We start from the raw sequence: 23,379 nt of genomic DNA, 5'->3' as shown, positions 1-23,379 counted from the left end.
ACGAAATTAGCTTCACAACAACAGCGACAACATGCTCCAATCGCTGTTCAATCATAACTGAGTGGGTTAACGAGCGCCGCTCGCTTATATACCGATTTTTGATTTCAATAGCCTGTTTTGAAAGCAATTTTAAGACTATTGAAACAAGTTTTTGGATGAAAAAGTAACAAGTATATGACGCGTAGACATTTTATCTTTCAAATGAAGTGTTTATCATACCATTTCGTTCAGTTGTTTAAGAGCTATTAACGCTCAAAATCTCGGTCTCCAGCGTAACGCTTTCGTTCTCGAAACTTTGGTTTTACACCCCGGTATAGAAATGAAAGACGTAGTCCTACGTCAAAAATTAAAATAAACTCGCTTGAATGTAATTCTCAATTCCAAGGGGAACTGGCAGATTATTTTTCAGCAACGATCATTTCTTTCCAGGTTTCCTCTCGATTACCAGCAAACGAAAAGAGTTGCGCGCGTGTATGTGTGTGTGTGGCGGCTGCTTCTATGTCTTCCCGAGGAACCGTATTTCGATGCTGATACTCTCTTGGTCACGAGAGTATCAGCATCGGCTTTTCTGCGCTCCCTCACAGTTAAAACAAACTGATTGCATTTCAGGTCAGGTCAGGCCAGGTAATGAATCCCTCGATCCCTCGCCGTTCAGCTCGTTCAGTAACGATGTTGTCTTGTCGATGTCCTCAGGCGTCGTGCACAAATTACGTAACGCTAAAAATCCGAATTTTGAACCGCCTCTCCCCCCCCCTTTCGTAACGCAATTTCCTATCTCTAATAAGCAGAAAGTAACGCAACATCTACCCCCTCCCCCCTTATCGCGTTACGTAATTTGTGCACGATGCCTCACGAAAAATGAATCGGTTTCACCACCAGAATATCATTTCAGTATGCTTTTCGTGCGTGATTGAATCGAGAGAAGGTGTGGTTTACGATGGCAATTTGGAAGGCAAACTAGAGGAGAATGAACTCTCTGAGTATGAAAATTTCGGCGACTGAGCAATAATCGATTGAAAATTATATAATTTTCGCGATACGAAACATTTTCCGTTTTTCATGTTATGCATCCAATATTGGATACGAAAATATCCTACTGATGGGAAAGAATAATCTTCAGAAGCTTTCCAGCTAATTACACTTGATTGAAAAATTACGAAATCAAATGTATTTGGTCGCTGTGTTCGCCATATAATTAGAAAACATTAAAATAAACTCTTTCGCATGGATGTATTCTTCAATTCCCAGGGAACTGGCAGATTATTTTTCAGCAACGATTAGATCTTTCCGGAATTTTCTCGATGCTGTATGGCATCCAAACGAAAATTCTCGTTTCAGTTTGGCCTGCAAAAAACTTTTCTAAACTCTAATCCATCAAATTTGGAGCCCTGAAAAGGGCCGATGATTATATGCTAAGCTAATATAGCACCCTCTCCTTGGATTCGATGGGCCAGCTGAATGTCCTTGGGCATGATGTGACGCGTTTTGCGTGGATAGCACACAAATTTGTATCTTCGAATAAGCCTCCTGCAGCGTCATAACCGCGGAACTTTGGAAGCGCAAGTCGGTTTTGAAGTCCTGAGCAATTCCACGATCCAAAAGCTGCAAAGGTAGCTTGCGGATCAGCAATTCGGTCGACTTCCGATAGCGATGAATTTCACGCAAAGTTCCCGGTCGATAGCGATGTGGCTTCTTCACCTATCCTGCGGCTGGTGCGCTTATCCGAGCTGCTTTCGTGTGCCTTACCACTGAAAGACTAACTATCTATCTACTTGGTCCCAAACAAACGAGTCGTCACGGTGCGAGAGTAGAGTAAGAAATGAACGAAAGCAAAGGAAGCGTCATTTTATAAACCATAAATGTATAGAATCTAAACCCCACCCTTATTATATTCGTTGCTTACCCTGAGAGAGAAACGAATAACATCGAAGTAAGTATACAGTAATGTATTTGAATCCGGACACTTTACGTTACATTTAATACCATACCGCAGCCACAACATTTTCTGCATGTTGAATTAATGCGATTGATAAGTAACTATCAAGAAACTATCAGTAACTATATTAGCAACTATTAATCGCATAAATTCAACATGAAAAAAATGTTATGGCTGTGGTATGATATTGAATGTAATGCAAAGTGTCCGGATTCAAAAGCATTACTGTAAAAAAGAGTTAACTCGACTGAAATTTTTTCGGTTCGACCTGCAAAAACGAAATTAAGAGCCCCCGCCGACTGCAGACTGACTTGTCGACCGATAGTTCGGTCGGCTTCTTAATCAGTACGGAGAAAAAAGTCTGTAGTGTACAGCATAATGCATAGACGTAAGTATGAGCTTCCCCATCTCACATTCCAATAAGATTAATGGGTTTCCAAGTGGGCGCGCTACATACGGATACGAATGATTTCAATAACCTGTTTTCGAAGCTATCATTAAGCTATTGAAACAATTTTTCGACTCAATAAATAGCAATCATATAACTCTTGGACATTTTATCTTTTGTATGAAATGATTATCATACTGTTCCGTTGATCCGAAGCAGAATGAATCACGCTTAAAGAAGGAATGGATTTTTTCTTGGAATTTAGTCAGCAGAAATAATGCCCTTTCCCAACAATTAAAAACGACAAACGATAAACAGTTTCATCAAAGTGATTTCTTCGATATGGGGATATATTCACTACATCATGTCATATATTTCATATTTTTCATTATGAAATCCATATCCATGGCACCTATCGGTATCGAATTATCATCGACACCACGATTTTCGCTAAATGCTCCTTTCAGTTCGGCCTGTAAAAAACTTTTCTGAACTCTAATCCATCAAATTTGGAGCCCTGAAAAGGGCCGTTGATTATATGCTAAGCTAATATAGCACGCTCTCCTCGGATACGATGGGCCAGCTGGATGTCCTTGGGCATGATGTGACGCGTTTTGCATGGATAGCACACACATTGGTATCTTCTAATAAGCCTCCTGCAGCGTCATAACCGCGGAACTTTGGAAGCGCAAGTCGGTTTTGAAGTCCTGAGCAATTCCACGAACCAAATGCTGCAAAGGTAGCTTGCGGATCAGCAATTCGGTCGACTTCTGATAGCGACGAATTTCATGCGAAGTTCCCGGTCGATAGCGATGTGGCTTCTTCACGCTTCCTGCGGCTGATGCGCTTATCCGAGCTGCTTTCGTGGTGCCTTACCACCGAAAGATTAACGAGCTGTCTGCTTAGTCCCGATGAAACGAGTCCTCACGGTGCGAGAGTAGAGTAAGAATTGAACGAAAGCAAGGGAAGTGTCATTTCATAAAACATAAAAGAATCGAATGTAAACCCCACCCTCTTTATTGTATAAGCTTACTGTATACTCACGAATATAATAAGGGTGGGATTTAGATTCTATACTTTTATGGTTTATAAAATGACACTTCCTTTGCTTTCGTTCATTTCTTACTCTACTCTCGCACCGTGAGGACTCGAGCTCGTTAGTCTTTCGCAGACAGCTCGTTAGTCATTCGGTGGTAAGACACACGAAGTCAGCTCGGATAAGCGCACCAGTAGCAGGATAGGTGGAGAAGCCACATCGCTATCGACCGGGAACTTTGCGTGAAATTCATCGCTATCGGAAGTCGACCGAATTGCTGATCCGTAAGCTACCTTTGCAGCATTTGGTTCGTGGAATTGCTCAGGACTTCAAAACCGACTTGCGCTTCCAAAGTTCCGCGGTTATGACGCTGCAGGAGGCTTATTCGAAGATACCAATTTGTGTGCTATCCATGCAAAACGCGTCACATCATGCCCAAGGACATCCAGCTGGCCCATCGTATCCGAGGAGAGCGTGCTATATTAGCTTAGCATATAATCAACGGCCCTTTTCAGGGCTCCAAATTTGATGGATTAGAGTACAGAAAAGTTTTTTACAGGCCGAACTGAAAGGAGCATTTAGCGAAAATCGTGGTTTCGATAATAATTCGTTACCGATAGGTGCCATGGATATGGATTTCCTTATGAAGAATATGAAATACATGACATGATGTAGTGAATATATCCGAAGAAATCACTTTGGTGAAACTGCATTATAAAATTATTTGTGTACGAATGCCGCAATCGATAGTCGACTCTAATTTGCGCTGGGTAATTTCCTCGGAGGACTCGATTCATCCTTTGAGCATTAATAATCTCTTTCTGGCAAAACGATGTGGTATGAATCACATTATTTGAATGATAGAATGAAGAAGTTTCTGCCAATTTCCTTCAACCTCCAAACGTATCTTTCTCCCGTTTGTCGTTTTCGCGTTCGCTAATCCTCTCTCACAACACCCATTTCTAGTTTGAGAAATTGTTGAGTAAACATTGTTTGCTAGTGCGCGTAGAGCGGGAATTCCTAAAGATTCATTGCACCTCTAATAAATTGCCGAAAGACGTGGTCTTACGTTGATCGCACTTGATTGAAAAAATCCAAAACGAAATGTATTTGGTCGAAGCATTATATGAGTAGAAAGCAAATAATCGCTCGAAAATGACTTGATTTTCGCGATGTGAAACATTTTCCGTTTTTCATGTTATGCATCCAATATTGGATACGAAAATTTCCACTGATGGGGAAAAAAATATTCAGAAGCTTTCCTGTTAATTGCGATTGATTGAAAAATAACAAAACCAAATGTATTTGGTTGCAGTGTTATATGGATAGAAAACATTAAAATAAACTATTTCGCATGAATGTATTTTTCAATTCCCAGGGGAACTGGCAGATTATTTTTCAGCAACGATGATAGCAACGAGAATTCCACGCGTGTATGTGTGTGTGTGTATGTGTGGCGGCTGCTCCGATGTTTCAAGCGGAACCGTGGCAGCACTCTCCTCCTGATGGATTCCCTTTTGGCCTTAGGTGCACAAACAGGCTCTTGGTGACACCGTTCATCAGCGCATTCATGATAAACGAAATTAGCTTCACAACAACAGCGACAACATGCTCCAATCGCTGTTCAATCATAACTGAGTGGGTTAACGAGCGCCGCTCGCTTATATACCGATTTTTGATTTCAATAGCCTGTTTTGAAAGCAATTTTAAGACTATTGAAACAAGTTTTTGGATGAAAAAGTAACAAGTATATGACGCGTAGACATTTTATCTTTCAAATGAAGTGTTTATCATACCATTTCGTTCAGTTGTTTAAGAGCTATTAACGCTCAAAATCTCGGTCTCCAGCGTAACGCTTTCGTTCTCGAAACTTTGGTTTTACACCCCGGTATAGAAATGAAAGACGTAGTCCTACGTCAAAAATAGTTTTTATTGATTTTCGAAGCGGATGATTCAAGCATCTCCAATTGGTCATTTAACAAATGATATGCCTGGAGAAAATATTGCTGAAATTGTTCCTAGTGACAATATTTTTATTTATTACAAGTTATGGTCGAACAACTGGTTGTGGTAATATTAAATAACTAGCAATCTGAAAGAAAATAATAAAACGGAAACTTCAATGAAGAAATATCTATTCTAATATGTTCTATTGAGGTTAGCATAAACACCTCATAAAATGTTCGCGGTAAAAGATGGAGGGATATTAATACCAGCGGCCTTGAAATGTCCACAGATTCTTGAAATCTCTAGAACTACTCGCTTTCCGAAAATTCGTCGTTAATCTTTGCAAATTTGAGAATTGCTGTCAGGTACTGCTAACATGTATCTTGCTTGAATTACGGCTACTTATTTGGCGATTTTGATCGCTCTTGTAATTCTCGATGAAAACGATCAATGCTCTTTTCTACAACAAGTAAAATTACCAGTATGTTGTCCTCATAAGTTCGGAAAATGGTTTCCAAACCTAGAATACGGCTTTTTTGTTTTGCTTTCCCTACAAAACCTGAACTCCTCCGGACCACTCCCTCCGCCCCCACACTACACTACGCCACTGACCTCTATGAATATTTTGTAAGACAGCATATCAGTACAGTAATGTAAGAATACAAACGGTTTTCAAGTTATATTCGCAACAAATTTGATTTTATATTTCTATCTGATTACAAAAAATGTATATAAAGTTTGGCAAGTCAATATGACAACTGTGCCTGAACGCTTTCCACCGAAATCGTAATTCCTGAGAACATTGTCGAAAAGCACCTCATGTCTTCGATATCCACTCTGTTACGGTGTTTTGTTCCCATCAGCATCATTGTAGCAAATTCAAATTAACGCTTATTCCGCATACCAAGATAAGAATCGATCATTAGTAGATCGATAAATTTGTTCTGAATATGGACCGAAAAACATATACCATACTTATAAATTTTATATAATCAAATTTATTGTCCAATCGTTCAGTAAGAAGCCATTAAATGCTAAACGGAATGAAAACTCACAAATTGAGGTATCTGTTCTCAAAGTTGAACAGAATCATCGTTTCTGCCTAATAATGTGTCGGTGCCTGTTTATAAATATAGTGCCGGATATCATTGAAGTTATCATTTTTCGGAGGAACGCTTACACGTCATCGTGTTGGGCGATTCATTTACGAATTCTTTTCATCAAATACATAGTGCCATTGGCTAGCTCGTTTGTTCGATAAGAAGTGGTGACAAATCCATAAAAGTTCTAACATAAATTAGGTCTAATTCAAAAGAGGTAAACGGCTCACTTTTTGTCAAGCTGGTTCCACAGCGCGGAATTGTACTGCACCTTCACCCTCTCATATCGAGAGTGACATAAATGAAACGTTTACGTAAATTCATTTGTTTGCTTCGAAGCTTTTCTTTTGTTAAAACTTGTTCACAGTTGTTTAGCTGGGGCTGTGGCTAGGAGAACGGATGAAGCCTGAGTTTCGTACCAGTTGAGAAACGAAGACGATGCCTATATTTCAAAATTATGCCCCACTAAACATGCCGAACCCGAATGGACACGAATGGACAAAGGAAGCGGAAAATCGTGCACCGTAGACATGATGCTCTGGGCGAACACGTGATTCCGGAAAAGATGTAAGCGTTAAGCTGACGAATGTAAAGCGCTCCCGAACACGTAGGAGGAGTATATAGGCAATACATACCAACACAGCTGTACACCGTGATGTAATATGACATTTATACTGAAGAGTTTCATCGTTTCATATTTTATACGGACTTTTTTTATGTAAATAGTCAATTTGAGTGACGCAAATATCATAGTTTATGACATTTCGAAATAGTAAAATTGACCATTTGAAGTTTATGTGACACTTTCGCTGTTATCGTCAATTGTAGCTGTTAGGAACAGTTTTTCAATTTAATTACTTATGTTTTTTTTGTTATTGATGCATCTTTTCAAATATGATGTCTAAAAGCATTTTATTCGATATATACGGGGTATCAACTGGAGGGATAGGACGAATCTGTTGGTAAACGAAGTCGATGTATGTCGATTGACCTGGCAACGTTTGCAAGCAGACAAGTACTTCTTTAACGATTACTCCTCTTCGATTTCCTGACAGATCACATCGACCATGTAGACATACAGCGCGGACTCGATTATATACAGTCTCCGATTTCTTTTCACTGTATGTAATCGAATAAGAATTTTTTCTCAATTTGGTTTTTATACATATTTTTTTTGTTTTTTGAATATAAAAGAAGAATTGCACTTGATACATCCCCTTAAAGCCATAAAACACTTTTCTCACATGGAAAATAATAAATCTATCCAAAATTTCTCAGGATAGACGATTCTATTTGATGAGTTATAGAACTTTTTTTTTTCGGACTCTGTTGCCTCAATTCTACAATAAAAAGTACACTACGGAAGACGATTCTGTAGCACTTGGAAGATGAGAAAATTTAGTACAAGATATAGTAGTGAAACATCTGAATCAGTGGATTCAAATAATATTTTGAATGTGAAAAACTTAAAAGTTACTGAATTTTAATATGTTATTATTAATTTTATCCAAAAAAAACATTTTAAATTTGTTCTTTTTATCATTTAAATTAAAGCATTTCACCGCTCTACAATTTGTTCTTTGACACCCAACTTCTATCTTTCTTAATTTCGCTGTAATATCGATATAATCAATTCCTGGTGGAAATTCAAGCAGAATCTTCAAAATTTTACCCCACCTTACTTATAATAGACGAATTTTATGTCAACTCGATTGACCGTTGGCAGCACCATCTCAGATAGCAACGAAACGTTGTGGGTGTAAACACATTGATCTTTTAAATAACTTTGCATACTTGAAATATTCAAAAAAAAGGGCCAAAATTTTATTGTTGATTTTGACGTAGAACTACGTCTTTCATTAAGGGTGCCAAATCAGAAAACAGGTCACGTTTTTATGAAATAAAGTTAACGTTAATAACCATTTCTGCCGAGAACGGATTTTGACGATTTACATACTAAACGAATCGGAAATTCTCTAAGATTTGTTTAATATGCTATACATTAGTATCCCCTGGTTTGTAAATGGTTAAAATTCATGAAAACCTTAAGCGTTTCCATTTTCCCATACATTTGTTCTGTCCATTTGTGTGCTTTCCCCAACAGAGCTGTCAATATAGAGTAACTTATCGACGAGCAACGAAGGGGAAATCGCAAGATATAAAGTCTCTGTGAACAAAGGAAACCCGTGTGCACCCGTGGCCGAGTGGTTAGCATCATAACTAACTTGCCGGGTGTTCGGGTTCGATTCCCGTTCTGGTCGGGGGAATTTTTCGTCAAAGAAATTTCCTCCGACTTGCACTGTGATCACGCGTATTCTAGAGCTTGCCACTCAGAATGCATTCAAGGCGTGTTATTTGGCATAGAAATCTCAACAAAGTACTAATAAAAATGACGCAAGTAATACTACGTTGAGACGGCGAAGTTCCTCTAGGAACGTTAGTGCCATTGAAGAAGAAGAAGAAGAACAAAGGAAAAGTAGAAGAATGAAGGGGAATACTTGCCTAGAGAATAAACAGTGAATCTCCCTGAGGCAAACCTTCATTCGGCATGGGACTGTTGAGCAATCCAGTTCACTTTGCTTTCGCTGCGCTTCGATCTAAGATTGGACCCCACCAGTGGTAATCCAACTTGGATCATCGTTTGGTCGCGTGCCAGTCGCAAAACTGCCTTCAACTAGTTTTGTATTTGAGCTAATATTGATCACAATGAAGCATTGCTACTGTTTTCGGGGTTGTTATTAACAAAAAGAGATTAATTCGCTTGTTTAGTCACCAAGAAAGTAAATGTCGTTATGGAATTTTGTATGTGATTAGGTTTCGCTTGCCAGTAGCAAAACTTCCTCCACTAAGGGTAACAGCTGCGCTTCTCTCGAGCATGAGAAAGTAATGCAACTTTTTTCGAGGCCAGTAATATAAACAAAAGCGTTTCTTTTAAGAATAGCGCAAAATTATGAGAAGTGTTTATATTCCTAGTAGTTTCAAGCTACCAATGTATGGCTCTGTATGCATGCTATGGCGAACGCTTATTTGGCGCTTGGTTTACGTTGTACGATGCCTAGAGGTGCGATTCCTTTGAGCCAATACTAAATAACATGTAGCATGATATTTGATACTTGCAAGGGTTGTCATTGTTGTTGTTTCCACGCGGTGCCAAAGATATATTGTATAGTTATGAGATGTGGAATATTGGTGCTAGTGCAACATGTTTATAATCGACTGTAGCCGAGTCTATGTCAATTGCGAAAAAGGCCGAGAATAGCGTTCGAGGTAAACTCTCAATGCATTGACATGAAATAAATTGCGACATACGAACAGCTAGTGTATTGTTTTGCGAGGGCGAGAATGAATCATCTATGAATTATCGTCAACTAATTCTACAATAAAAAAAAGCATTTCAGAGATTTTTCTGCTAAGCAGTTATTTCTAAAATTTCACCGCATTATAGAATAATATCCGAAGGTATAAACAAGCGATTTATAAAAAATAACAGCGTAGTTCTACGTCAACAATGCGGTCGTATCTTGGACAATTCAAAAACTAATTTTTTAGCGAAATTGTTTTTCAAAAAAAATCTGGTATTTTTTTTATGAAAATTTAAACAATTTTCTACATTTCATCCTTTGACCCAAATTTGGTAGGTATTATAGTTTTTGAGTTACAATTCTTTGCAAAAAAAAAGATTTTTTTTTGCTCTTTCAAAAAAGTAGTCTAATTCTTTTTTGAATATTTCGAGTATGCAAAGTTACTTAAAATACCCATGTGTTTATACCCACAACGTTTCACTGCTATCTGAGATGGTGCTGCCAATTCCTAAGACGAATTGGCCTGACATTCGTCAATAGTCGCTTAAATTTAATCTTAACGTTAAAAGGTTACATTTTGACGTAGGACTACGTCTAACCGGAAGATATAGGGGGTGAAATGAAAATCTAGGCACTGTACAAGTAGGAAAAAATGCAAGATTTGGAACGTATAAAACTCGAGCATTTCTCAATAGATCGCAAAGGTTTTTGCATCAATTGATAGGACATATATCTACGCATCTATCATAACGAATAACATTTCATTTTTCTTGAGATAAATAATTGAATAATTGTGAAATGCACTATGTGCCCATTTTTTATTGGTCCATTTTGTGCTTCTCAAATCGTACCGACCAAAGCGGGCAACCAGAGCAGCAGAAATACAATGAAGCACGATTGGAAAGGAAAAAGAAAAAATATGAACGAACCATTGGTCGCAGTCTCACACATGCGTAATTCTCGAGCCAGCCAGTCAGCTTAAAAATCCCCGCTCCGCTGCCGTAACGATCATTCTCATCGAAACCGTACACCACATCGTTTCACATCACATCAGATCAACAAACCAACACAAGCAGCCATGGTTGGCCATGGCAAAGGAGGAAAAGTGAAGGGAAGGGCAAAATCCCGCTCGAACCGTGTTGGTCTCCAGTTCCCCGTATGTGTATCCGCCAATTGCTCCCGAAGGGTAGCTAGGCCGAGCGCGTTAGTACCAGTGCACCAGTCCACCTAGCCGGCGATATATAAGGCTGATTTAGACGATGCCAGTCAGCGCTCTAGTTGAAGTATCCAGTGAACAGAGAACAGACACTCTGTTCAAGTTCGAGGCCAATTACTTGTTCGATACTGGTACAAGTAACTTGAACAGAGTGTCTATTCTCTGTTCACTGGATACTTCAACTAGAGCGCTGACTGGCATCGTCTAAATCAGCCTATAGTTTCGGCCGCCGAAGTTATCGAGTTAGCTGGCACAGCTGCTCGCGACGATAAGAAAATCCGCATTCAGAATAGACCACAATCGGTTCCGTGGACACCAAGCCAACAACAGGCAGTTGCAGCGAGTGGCGAGTGGCAAACGCAATCGCAAAACGGCAGCAGGTAGCAGAAGAAAAAGTTTGTTCTTTATACAAACTGCTTTGGTGGCAAATCCAGAACAAGGCGGCGTCGAGGGCGTTCGAAATAGTTTTTTTTCAAAACCACGAGTACTAAATTTTCTAAATTGGATCCATTCCATAAAACACGGCGCTTATCAGGGCCATTAAACCTTTCAAAAAAGAGTTTACGAAATACAGTTCAATGCATTCTAAAATATTATCCAAAATAATAATAAAACACAAATTCATTTTTTCATAATTTGTTTGCCAAGATATGATGAGTATGAGAATTTGGCAGTTGTGCTGAGCTTATTGATGGTTGGGGACTTTCTCGATTATTCAATTTTCACCAATTAAATTGCTTCCAGATTGAAAGTACAGTAATTTACATTTAGCTCGACATTTAGCTAATTTGACGGACCTGTAATGCGACATATTTAGTTGGACATTTTTGTAAACATAGAGTTCGGGGTCCAAATTATGACCCCACATTGAAAGTCGACACTGTACCACTGTCATCGAAAATGTTCAATTACAGGTTAAAATCGCCTCCAATGCGACACTTCGATGTGCTTCGGCATATCGCATTAAATGTAACTTACAGTACAACATGTCCCAAGCTGGATGGGAAGAAATTTTCCAACTGTGAATCCTATGGCGAGTCGCAAAAGAAATCGCTAAACAGGAAGGTTTAGCCGAACAAGATGAGGATATCGAGTGGTAACAAAACAATAAACTCTTTAGATTAAAGATAATTTTGTGATCCTGAAAAGGACCCTTTTTAGCCTGCATGTGAATCCAACGAGCGAACAAATCGTAATGAATGTATTTTTTTGCCATCGCTGCCTTTTAACGCTCATTCGTTCGTCTCGTTGGACTCGCCCCTTTGGCTGAGTCTGCCGATTTGTCTTTATCCTGTGAGCGGGTACCGCTAAAGTACGAAACGCGCGGATCCGCTGAAAAATATATCATTCTCTATCAAACCGTAAATCAGTGTGGTTGTATGGCATCGAGTGGCAAACGCAATCGCAAAACGGCAGCAGGTAGAAAAAGGAAAAAGTTTGTTTATACAGACTGCTTTGGTGGCAAAACCAGCCACCGTAAAACACGGCGCTTTTCAGAGCCATTAAACCTTTTAAAGAAGAGTTATTAAAAGTTATTCACAATACCAATGCATTCTAAAGTGACATAATATGATATATAATATGAACTGATTCATTTTGTTTATGCTTGTTTTTGAACTTATTGGTGGTTGGGGTCTTTGTTGATCATTCAGTTTTCACAAACCCATGCATGGTTCCCGAATTGAAAGTGGCTTCAAATTACAACACATTGTATGCAGGATGGCATTCACGATTTTCTCGGTAGCAAGAACTGCTTTCTTTGGTTGATAACTGATGTTGAAAATTGACTGAGGTTACATTTGCATTGTATAGGAACATAACTAAGGAGCAACATGATGAGCTATGTATTTCCTGCTGCTCTGTTCTTATTTTAAAGGACTTTAATCCGAAGGTCATCCGTCCCTGTATTCACTGTTGGTTTTTCAGAACGCTTATAGCTCATCTATTTCTCGACAGATCGTAAAGTTCGTCTCCATTTCATTTTTATTTACATTGTTTGTGGAGACTACAAATCTTACAATTCATTCGTTTCCGAAACCACAGTTTAAGGTACGGTAATGTGCTCAATAGTGAAATATATGATAGTGAATGAGCTGAGGATCACTATATGTGCAAACGCCAAAAGATGCCCGGCGTTGAACATTGAATAAGTACAAAGCCTTCAGAAAATATCAAGAAGCAACTATAAGATAGTGAGAAAAAATTGAGAATGTTTGTAAAAAAACGCAAAAACACAACATCAAAGGTTCTTTTCAGAACCTTCAACATGTTCATAAAGAGTAAACAGTAAACTAATCCATTTTTCAGTGAGATAGCTAGGTATTCACGTAGGAGAAGAAAATGAAACAATATATTTAAAATATATATTTAGCTAAAGCTGTCCCCTTTGTATAGTCCTACGTCACTCTGGTTATGTCCCCGACATTACCCATTCGTCTTTTTTCTTAAAACAAGTCACATTTGAAATATAATTTTTTTTTCTCAAACTGTATATAATCTAGTCCAAAATTGTATATAATCGAGTCTGTACAGACCCCGTTCGATTTTGGCACGTTTCGTTTCTGGCACGGTTCGATTCTGGCACATATTTTTTTAGTTTTCTCGTCCTTCATTCAACCAATTTAAGCTCAACGATAGAGAGATAATATGATCCTTTATGTTGTCAATATAAATGGCTGGAATCGTTCGACTGGTTCCGAAATATGGCCGGAACATGTTCCGGTAATATAATGGACATGATCAAAGCAGTACTTAGAACCGTACTATGCCCATCGTGTGACACCTCTAATTACTCGAGATTTAAAAACTAGCCCATTGGTGGTCATATCTAGTGTCTAGGTCGTCATAGGCCAGATGCGGACCTGTTCCGGTTGCATCCGAATACTCCCGGGTGGCCATTCTATTATTGAACGTCTAACAACTTTGAATCCAACAAGTGGTCAATTGGTGAACATAATAAGTGCATACGACATTTCTGGCCTCATCTGCATGTGTCCCCAACCCCTTTGTAATCCGTTGTTTTCCCCTTTGCTATCATTGGAATGTTACTTTCTTAAGTGAAGGTCGATAGAAACCACAAAGTGCTGCCACTGCGGTTCTTCATTCTGCCACCTCGCATTTATCGAGGTACACATCTCAACAAATACAAACGTCTCGTACCTGAAATTATTGATCCATGCACTGCAGCCAGGGCTCTGGATAGTCATAGTCAACTGAGGATAGTCAGCTGACTATCTGATTGACTATATCCGTATTTAGTTAGTAATGACTCTTGGCTACTTCACGCTGTTTCTCTTTCAAAACGACTAAACAGTCAGTCGGGCGTTTAGTCGCTATCTCCTTCTACCGACTCGACTATATCATTTCATTCTTCCCAGTCAAAATGTCCTCATTGCTTTTTGAAGTGAATTCCCCCAAAACGAATTCGTTCCTCTCTTTCTCTTTCCCTTGTACGAGTGCATGCATCGATGTTTGAGTTCAACGTGGTTTGACATACGCTACAGGTGAGTTAGATTCTTTTGTATCGTACACGAAAATTACTCACACGTATAAAATAGCGTGCAGTGCGTGTATGCTATTTTGCACGCTATTTACTAATACTAACGCGGGGACCTTTATAGCATACTTGATAAATGTCTAAGTTCATTGGTTTGAGTTCGCGACGGGTAGACAATAACCGTCTATTGATGGGGTAACTTCTTTTTTGCATCAAAAATCATGTTTTCGTTCTTCTTTATATGGACGTAAAAATAAGATTGCGTACGCGGGTATAAAATTAGTGTCAGGGGGAAATAGAAGTGTGGATTGAGGTCAGTTGATTTCTATTCATTAGTCGAGTCAGTTAGATAATAACCACTGACTGGACTAGTTCTCCAGTCATCCTCGCTAGTCAACGCTAGTCAATTCATTTTCTAGTCAAGTCACTTATTGTTGTGGGCGACTACCGAAGCAGTTCTAGTCTAAGATTTCGGGTGCAAGGTTATATACACCTTATCTCGTCCCCACCGCGAGCAGCGCTCGTGATCAGACCCACATTCTCTATTTCAGATCGATGGATAATGTTGCATCGTTATGCCAAAGTCACTTTTTTAAGAAGATTTTTTTAAAACTTAGCTTTTTCGATGCATCGTGCCGCTCCCGCAGGCTCTCGCTTCAATCCTTGGCTATGGAATATGAATGATCCATAAAGGTGCCACACAGCTACGATGCCTCCGGTCATGGTGAGAATATCATGCAGTCATCGGGACTTTTCGGCGTCACTTCGACTTTATTTATTCCTTCTCATGAGAGTGAAATGCGAGAGAACGGAAGAAAGAGTACGAGAACATGCACGCATACTTTTACAATCACATATAACTTGAAAACAACAATAACTTTTTCGTTCTAGATTCATTATTTATTTTTTTTGACGTAGGACTATGTCTTACATTAAGGGTGTCAAATCAGAAAACAGGTCACGTTTTTTATGAAATAAAGTTAACCTTAATAACTATTTTCGAATCGGAAATTTTCTAAGAATTGTTTATTGGTTTAAATTGATCACAATTGGAAACATTCCCATTTCCCCATACATTTGTTCTGTCCATTTGTGTGCTTTCCCGAACAGAGCTATCAATAACTAGTAACCTATGCAGCCGCTAGAATAGAAACAACGAAGGGGGATAGCGAAATGAGAATACTTGCGAAGTAAAAAGAGAAGAGTGTAAAGGATTATAGGTCGCCTCTAGCCATCAGTGTTTGGCTTTGTGTGTGTTGCTTGTTTTCGTTGCGCGAAACCTAGAACTTGTTCATTTCCTGTACATGTGAATAGCATACCTTCGATACTTTTAGTTGCCTTTCGTTGTTGCTCTCGTGCGCATCGGCTCTGTTCTGATGCAACAAGCTCCCAGCTTTGTTGTCGGTTTTGACCGAGAGTCGAGAAACGATTTTTCATAAACGGTCATTCTCGCGATGTTTCATTTTTATCGATGCAACTGTGTGCATCTGTTAGACGCGTTTTTGATGCTTGTTGAATGACGATGCACGGAAGATGCCTCACGTTAAATACTCAGTGCAATGCGTTCATTGATATAAAGAAACAAATTGCGACCAATGATCAATTAGTGTATTGTAATCGCAAAGGCAAGGAAGAATCGTTGCTTCTCGAAATGATTCTACAAAACCACGCAAGCCATTAAACCTTTTCAGGGTCCCCGGAACTTTTTACTAAAGAGTTATTTATGAAATTTCGACGTATTCGCAAATAATATCCGAAACGATAAACCAACAAATTTCAAAACAAAAAGATTGCGTGGTCCTACGTCCTAAGCGGTCGTGTCTCGAATACATCCCCTCGATTTTTGACGTAGGACTACGTCTTTCATTTCTTTACTGGGGTGTATGCTCAATGTTTCGAAAACGAAAGCGTTTCGCCCGAGAACGAGATTTTGAGCGTTAATAGCTCCTAAACAACTGAACGAAATGGTATGATAAATACTTCATTCGAAAGATAAAATGTCTACGCGTTATATGCTTGTTACTTTTTGATTCAAAAACTTGTTTCAATAGCCCTAAAATTGCTTTCAGAACAGGCTATTGAAGTCACACCAATCGGTATATAAGCGAGTGCCGCTCGGAAATCCACTCAGTTACGATTGCGCAATGATTGAGGTACGATCGCTGGAATGGATGGGTGTTTCCCTAACAAAGATTTCAAAACCATGGAGCCTGAGGAAATCGACATTGCAAAATTGATGCAAGCTGCGCGTACTTTTGTACTCGCTTGCGTTTCTGGAAATCGGAATGTTTCTCTAACACCGACTTCAAAGCCATGGAGCCTGTGGACATCGGCATAGAAATTTAGATGCAAGCAGTGGGAACATTCGTACTCATTTGCGTTTTTGCAAATTGGAATGTTTCCCTAACACAGACTTCAAAACCATGAAGCCTGGGAAATGATGCAAACTACAAGTACTTTTATACTCGCTTGCATTTTCGAAAACCGGAATGTGTTTTCCCAAAACAGATTCCGAAACCAAGAAGTTGGGAGAATCGGCATTGTAGATACATTCAAGTCGGCAATACTTTTATATCCCCAAACATTTTTACACTCCAAAATTTGTTTTGCTATCACGGTCTACAAAAGCAGGTACAAATTCAACGCTTTGGCTCGATTATTCAAGACTGCATTGGAAGATATCCCTTCATGTCGCCAGCTCACAGACCTTCTACGCATACCGTTTGATGATTAGGCAACATGTTGATAACTATTTGTTGCGATAACTACTACCATAATGCATGAATTGACTTAAATTGAGATTTGTTTGCAATTGAATTCGTAAATAGTTTCATTTATTCAATATTTTAATCAATAATTTAATCAATACACAATAGATAGCACTGCGCAGCGGCGATATCGTACCCAATGAGGATCATCCGAGGTGGGATTATTGCTAATTGAAGATTATTACTAAGCCAACGGCAGTCCTACGTCAACCTTGCGGTTATATCATAGGTATAACCCGTCCATAGTTTTTTGTTTTGAAAATCTATTTGCATGTGATCTCACAATGCGATAAGTTGTAAATAACTCCGAGCAAGAAGAACCACAAGAAGCACTTAAATTTCGAATCTCGTTTTATGTTTCAGCATCTCCAGCGCAGAAAAAAAAATTACGATAACTCACGCGACGAAAGAAAAAACTTGTTGTAACATGCAAACAGCGAATTCGAACTAATGTTCAACGGTGCGATTGAAAATCAAAACACTTTTTCAATTTGCACACTTTCACGTATATTCGCGATTATTATTTTAAAACTTCGCATAAAAATAAAAAAACGAGAATGGAACAAAATATGTTCGTTTGAGTCGCACACAAACCATGCGCGGAGCTGCAGAAAATGCGTCCACACACGATGACTGCTCAATTGAAACTCCTTTATTTATTTTTTTTTTTTGTGTAAGAAAAGTGTTTTTCAGACTTTAAGGGGATGAAAATAAAAAAAATAATCTTTTTTCAAAAAACACTAAATGCATGTATATAAAAACATCGATTTTTTTCGATTCGTTGAGAAAATATTAGAGACTGTATACATTCTGTAAAATATATACCGGGAATTTGTAATTCAAATCTTCCCGCTGAACATTCGTTTTTTTTATATCAAAGTTGGTATCAGTGGTCTTAATGTTAATTCTGATTTCGGAATGTTAAATGTTAAATTTCCACTCGGAATTCCTTCTTGAGGGTCAATCGGTTAATAGAGACGTTATGGCGTTTTGAGGCGTTTGAGAGAGAAAATTCGTCACAAACGGCCAAATTTGTGGAAGGATTTGGATTTTGCACCACGATAATGCACAAGTTCATAGATCGATCAGCGTGGACTAGTTTTGGCCCCGTGTGACTTTTTCCTATTTCAGAAACTCCGAAACCGCATTGATGACATGAAAACGAATTCGCTGCTTGAACTGAAGACAATTTCTGAATACAGCTATAAATGATATTTTGATGACTGGATCGTTCGTTGGGAAAAGTGTATTGCTTCAGAAGGGACCTATTTTGAAGGCGATAATATAAATTTAGATGATAAATAAATCATTTTCTCCAAAAACACAAATTCCCGGTATATATTTGATACAATGTATAATCGAGTCCGCCTTGTAATATGAATGACAAATATCAAATCACCAAATGGAATGAATGTCATTCCTAAAACATGTCCTAGAAACACTTCTTGATTTGTAATACATTGACATATTCATGGGAAATCAAATATTGAAAAAAACACGTTATTTTCAGACAATTTTATTTCATTTGCTCAAATTGATTGTACTAAATACGTACCACCAAGTATATTGCTCAAACATCAAAGCTTAAAGTTGCTATAATTTAAAACATAAAAAGAAATATATTCCTACTGGAATCAGTTGGAAACAAGCTATTTACCATAACACATTTTCAGGCGAGTTTCGGTGACATCTAGCGAACAAATTGTGAGCCTGTATTGGATATTACTGAACACTCGTTTTGGTTTGCGTCATTGCTAACCAAGCATTATGCGAACTGTGGAACACTATAAAACATTGCTTTTGCGAGGTAGATTTTATTTTTACTCTGATCATGATGTATGAAAAGATGTCGCTATTTATTAAAGAAAACTTGTATTCAAGTTCTTGATATACTTTTTAGAACAATTTTGCGTTGAAAATTTTAATGTCTAGCGCAAAAAAAAATGATAAAAACGTTAGTTTGGCTAAACAAATGATCATATTTCAAAATTTGAATGCTTAGGACAATTTCAAAAAACAGGAAGTGGGTTATATCTATGGTATAACCGCAAGGGTGACGTAGGACTATCGTTGATTTAGAGATCATTTGTTTGAAGTTGAATCTAAATCCATTCTGAATGAATGAATGAATATTTGGGGGACTTCGAAAACGAGAGCGTTACGTTGGAGGCACAAGGTTTTATGCATCCAATATAGGATTCAGAAGCTTTCCTACTAACTGTACTTGATTGACAAATCACAAACCCAAATGTATTATATGGATATTTTATGGATAGAAAACATTAAAATAAACTCTTTCGCTTGAATGTAATTTTCAATTCCAAGGGGAACTGGCAGATTATTTTCCAGCAACGATTAGATATTTCCAAATTTTCCTCAATACTGGAAGCCCATCAGTGGTTAATGCTAATTCGATAACCACCTGTTAATAGCACTTGATTGAAACATATTTGGTCACAGTGTTACATGGATAGAAAACATTCAATTAAACTCTTTCACATGAATATATTTTGAAAATTCCCAAAGGAACTGGCAGATTATTTTCAGTAACGATTAGATATTTCCACATTTTCCTCGATACTGGAAGCCCACCAGTGGTTAATGCCAACTCGATAACCACCTGTTAATAGCCGCGCGTGTATGTGTGTGTAGCGATGTCTTCCCAGGGAACCGTTTGTGGCATCACTCTCCTCCTGATAGATTTCCTTCTGGCCTAGGGTGCACAAACAGGCTCTTGGTGACACCGTTCATCCGCGCTTTCATGATAAATGAAGAGCTTCACCGCAACAGCGACAACATGCTCCAATCGCTGTTCAATTAGAACTGAGTGGATTTCCGAGCGCCGCTCGCTTATATACCGATTGGTGATTTCAATAGCCTGTTTTGAAAGCAATTTTAAGACTATTGAAACAAGTTTTTGGATCAAAAAGTAACAAGTATATAACGCGTAGACATTTTATCTTTCGAATGAAGTGTTTATCATACCATTTCGTTCAGTTGTTTAAGAGCTATTAACACTCAAAATCTCGGTCTCCGGCGTAACGCTTTCGTTTTCGAAACTTTGATTTTACACCCCGGTATAGAAATGAAAGACGTAGTCCTACGTCAAAAAATTTAAAATAACATGAATTTTGTAGAACAAAAGTTTATGTTATTGCTCATTGATGGAACACATTTTGACGTAGGACTGCGTCTTTCATTTCTATGCTGGGGTGTAAATTCAAAGTTTCGAAAACGAAAGCGTTACGCCGGAGAGCGTAACTTTTCATATAATTTTCCACCGTAGCTGAAAGTTTCAAACTCAGAGAGTTCATTCGCCTCTAGTTTGCCTTCCAAATTGCCATAGTAAACCACACCTTCTCTCGATTCATTAACGGACAAAAAGCATACTTAAGCGATATTCTGGTTGTGAAATGCATTCAGTATGATTCGAACTGTGAGGGAGCGCAGAAGAGCCGATTTTTACGTCGGAATAGTTAAATTCCCCCTTAGGCCAAAAGGGAATCCATAAGTAGGAGAAGACAAGGTGACCAAGAGAGTACCATAATCGAAAATTGGTTCAGTTTGGTGCATCGGAGCGGCCGCCACACACACACATACACGCGCGCAACTCTTTTCGTTTGATGATTATCGAGTTAGCATTAACCACTGGCGGGCATTGAGCATCGAGAAAAATCCGGAAAGATGTTATCGTTGCTGAACAATAATCTGCCAGTTCCCCTTGGAATTGAAAATGATATTTAAGCGAAAGAGTTTATTTAAATGTTTTCCATTCATATAATACTGCAACCAAATATATTTTGTTTTGTGATTTTTCAATCAGGTGCAATTAACAGGAGAGCTTCTGAAGATTTATCCAATATTCAACTTCAAACAAATGATCACTAAATGAACGATAGTCCTACGTCTACCTTGCGGTTATACCACAGATATAACCCACTTCCTGTTTTTGTAATCTTGTAATTGCATTTTACCTATTCGTCTTTTTTCTTAAAACAAGTCACATTTGAAATATAATTTTTTTTTCTCAAACTGTATATAATCTAGTCCAAAATTGTATATAATCGAGTCTGTACAGACCCCGTTCGATTTTGGCACGTTTCGTTTCTGGCACGGTTCGATTCTGGCACATATTTTTTTAGTTTTCTCGTCCTTCATTCAACCAATTTAAGCTCAACGATAGAGAGATAATATGATCCTTTATGTTGTCAATATAAATGGCTGGAATCGTTCGACTGGTTCCGAAATATGGCCGGAACATGTTCCGGTAATATAATGGACATGATCAAAGCAGTACTTAGAACCGTACTATGCCCATCGTGTGACACCTCTAATTACTCGAGATTTAAAAACTAGCCCATTGGTGGTCATATCTAGTGTCTAGGTCGTCATAGGCCAGATGCGGACCTGTTCCGGTTGCATCCGAATACTCCCGGGTGGCCATTCTATTATTGAACGTCTAACAACTTTGAATCCAACAAGTGGTCAATTGGTGAACATAATAAGTGCATACGACATTTCTGGCCTCATCTGCATGTGTCCCCAACCCCTTTGTAATCCGTTGTTTTCCCCTTTGCTATCATTGGAATGTTACTTTCTTAAGTGAAGGTCGATAGAAACCACAAAGTGCTGCCACTGCGGTTCTTCATTCTGCCACCTCGCATTTATCGAGGTACACATCTCAACAAATACAAACGTCTCGTACCTGAAATTATTGATCCATGCACTGCAGCCAGGGCTCTGGATAGTCATAGTCAACTGAGGATAGTCAGCTGACTATCTGATTGACTATATCCGTATTTAGTTAGTAATGACTCTTGGCTACTTCACGCTGTTTCTCTTTCAAAACGACTAAACAGTCAGTCGGGCGTTTAGTCGCTATCTCCTTCTACCGACTCGACTATATCATTTCATTCTTCCCAGTCAAAATGTCCTCATTGCTTTTTGAAGTGAATTCCCCCAAAACGAATTCGTTCCTCTCTTTCTCTTTCCCTTGTACGAGTGCATGCATCGATGTTTGAGTTCAACGTGGTTTGACATACGCTACAGGTGAGTTAGATTCTTTTGTATCGTACACGAAAATTACTCACACGTATAAAATAGCGTGCAGTGCGTGTATGCTATTTTGCACGCTATTTACTAATACTAACGCGGGGACCTTTATAGCATACTTGATAAATGTCTAAGTTCATTGGTTTGAGTTCGCGACGGGTAGACAATAACCGTCTATTGATGGGGTAACTTCTTTTTTGCATCAAAAATCATGTTTTCGTTCTTCTTTATATGGACGTAAAAATAAGATTGCGTACGCGGGTATAAAATTAGTGTCAGGGGGAAATAGAAGTGTGGATTGAGGTCAGTTGATTTCTATTCATTAGTCGAGTCAGTTAGATAATAACTACTGACTGGACTAGTTCTCCAGTCATCCTCGCTAGTCAACGCTAGTCAATTCATTTTCTAGTCAAGTCACTTATTGTTGTGGGCGACTACCGAAGCAGTTCTAGTCTAAGATTTCGGGTGCAAGGTTATATACACCTTATCTCGTCCCCACCGCGAGCAGCGCTCGTGATCAGACCCACATTCTCTATTTCAGATCGATGGATAATGTTGCATCGTTATGCCAAAGTCACTTTTTTAAGAAGATTTTTTTAAAACTTAGCTTTTTCGATGCATCGTGCCGCTCCCGCAGGCTCTCGCTTCAATCCTTGGCTATGGAATATGAATGATCCATAAAGGTGCCACACAGCTACGATGCCTCCAGTCATGGTGAGAATATCATGCAGTCATCGGGACTTTTCGGCGTCACTTCGACTTTATTTATTCCTTCTCATGAGAGTGAAATGCGAGAGAACGGAAGAAAGAGTACGAGAACATGCACGCATACTTTTACAATCACATATAACTTGAAAACAACAATAACTTTTTCGTTCTAGATTCATTATTTATTTTTTTTGACGTAGGACTATGTCTTACATTAAGGGTGTCAAATCAGAAAACAGGTCACGTTTTTTATGAAATAAAGTTAACCTTAATAACTATTTTCGAATCGGAAATTTTCTAAGAATTGTTTATTGGTTTAAATTGATCACAATTGGAAACATTCCCATTTCCCCATACATTTGTTCTGTCCATTTGTGTGCTTTCCCGAACAGAGCTATCAATAACTAGTAACCTATGCAGCCGCTAGAAT

At 38.6% G+C, this 23,379-nt stretch overlaps 1 pseudogene; it reads left to right on the top strand.

Annotated features, from left to right (window-relative positions):
* Window positions 1-17,299: 17,299 nt before the first annotated feature.
* Window positions 17,300-17,451, top strand: LOC129780871 (U4 spliceosomal RNA; annotated as a pseudogene).
* Window positions 17,452-23,379: the final 5,928 nt, after the last annotated feature.

This window comes from Toxorhynchites rutilus, chromosome 3 (assembly GCF_029784135.1).
Source record: "Toxorhynchites rutilus septentrionalis strain SRP chromosome 3, ASM2978413v1, whole genome shotgun sequence".
NCBI classification, from domain to species: Eukaryota; Metazoa; Arthropoda; class Insecta; order Diptera; family Culicidae; genus Toxorhynchites; species Toxorhynchites rutilus.
Note: the sequence above shows the minus strand (reverse complement) of the source record. Positions and strands in the feature narration are given on the sequence as shown.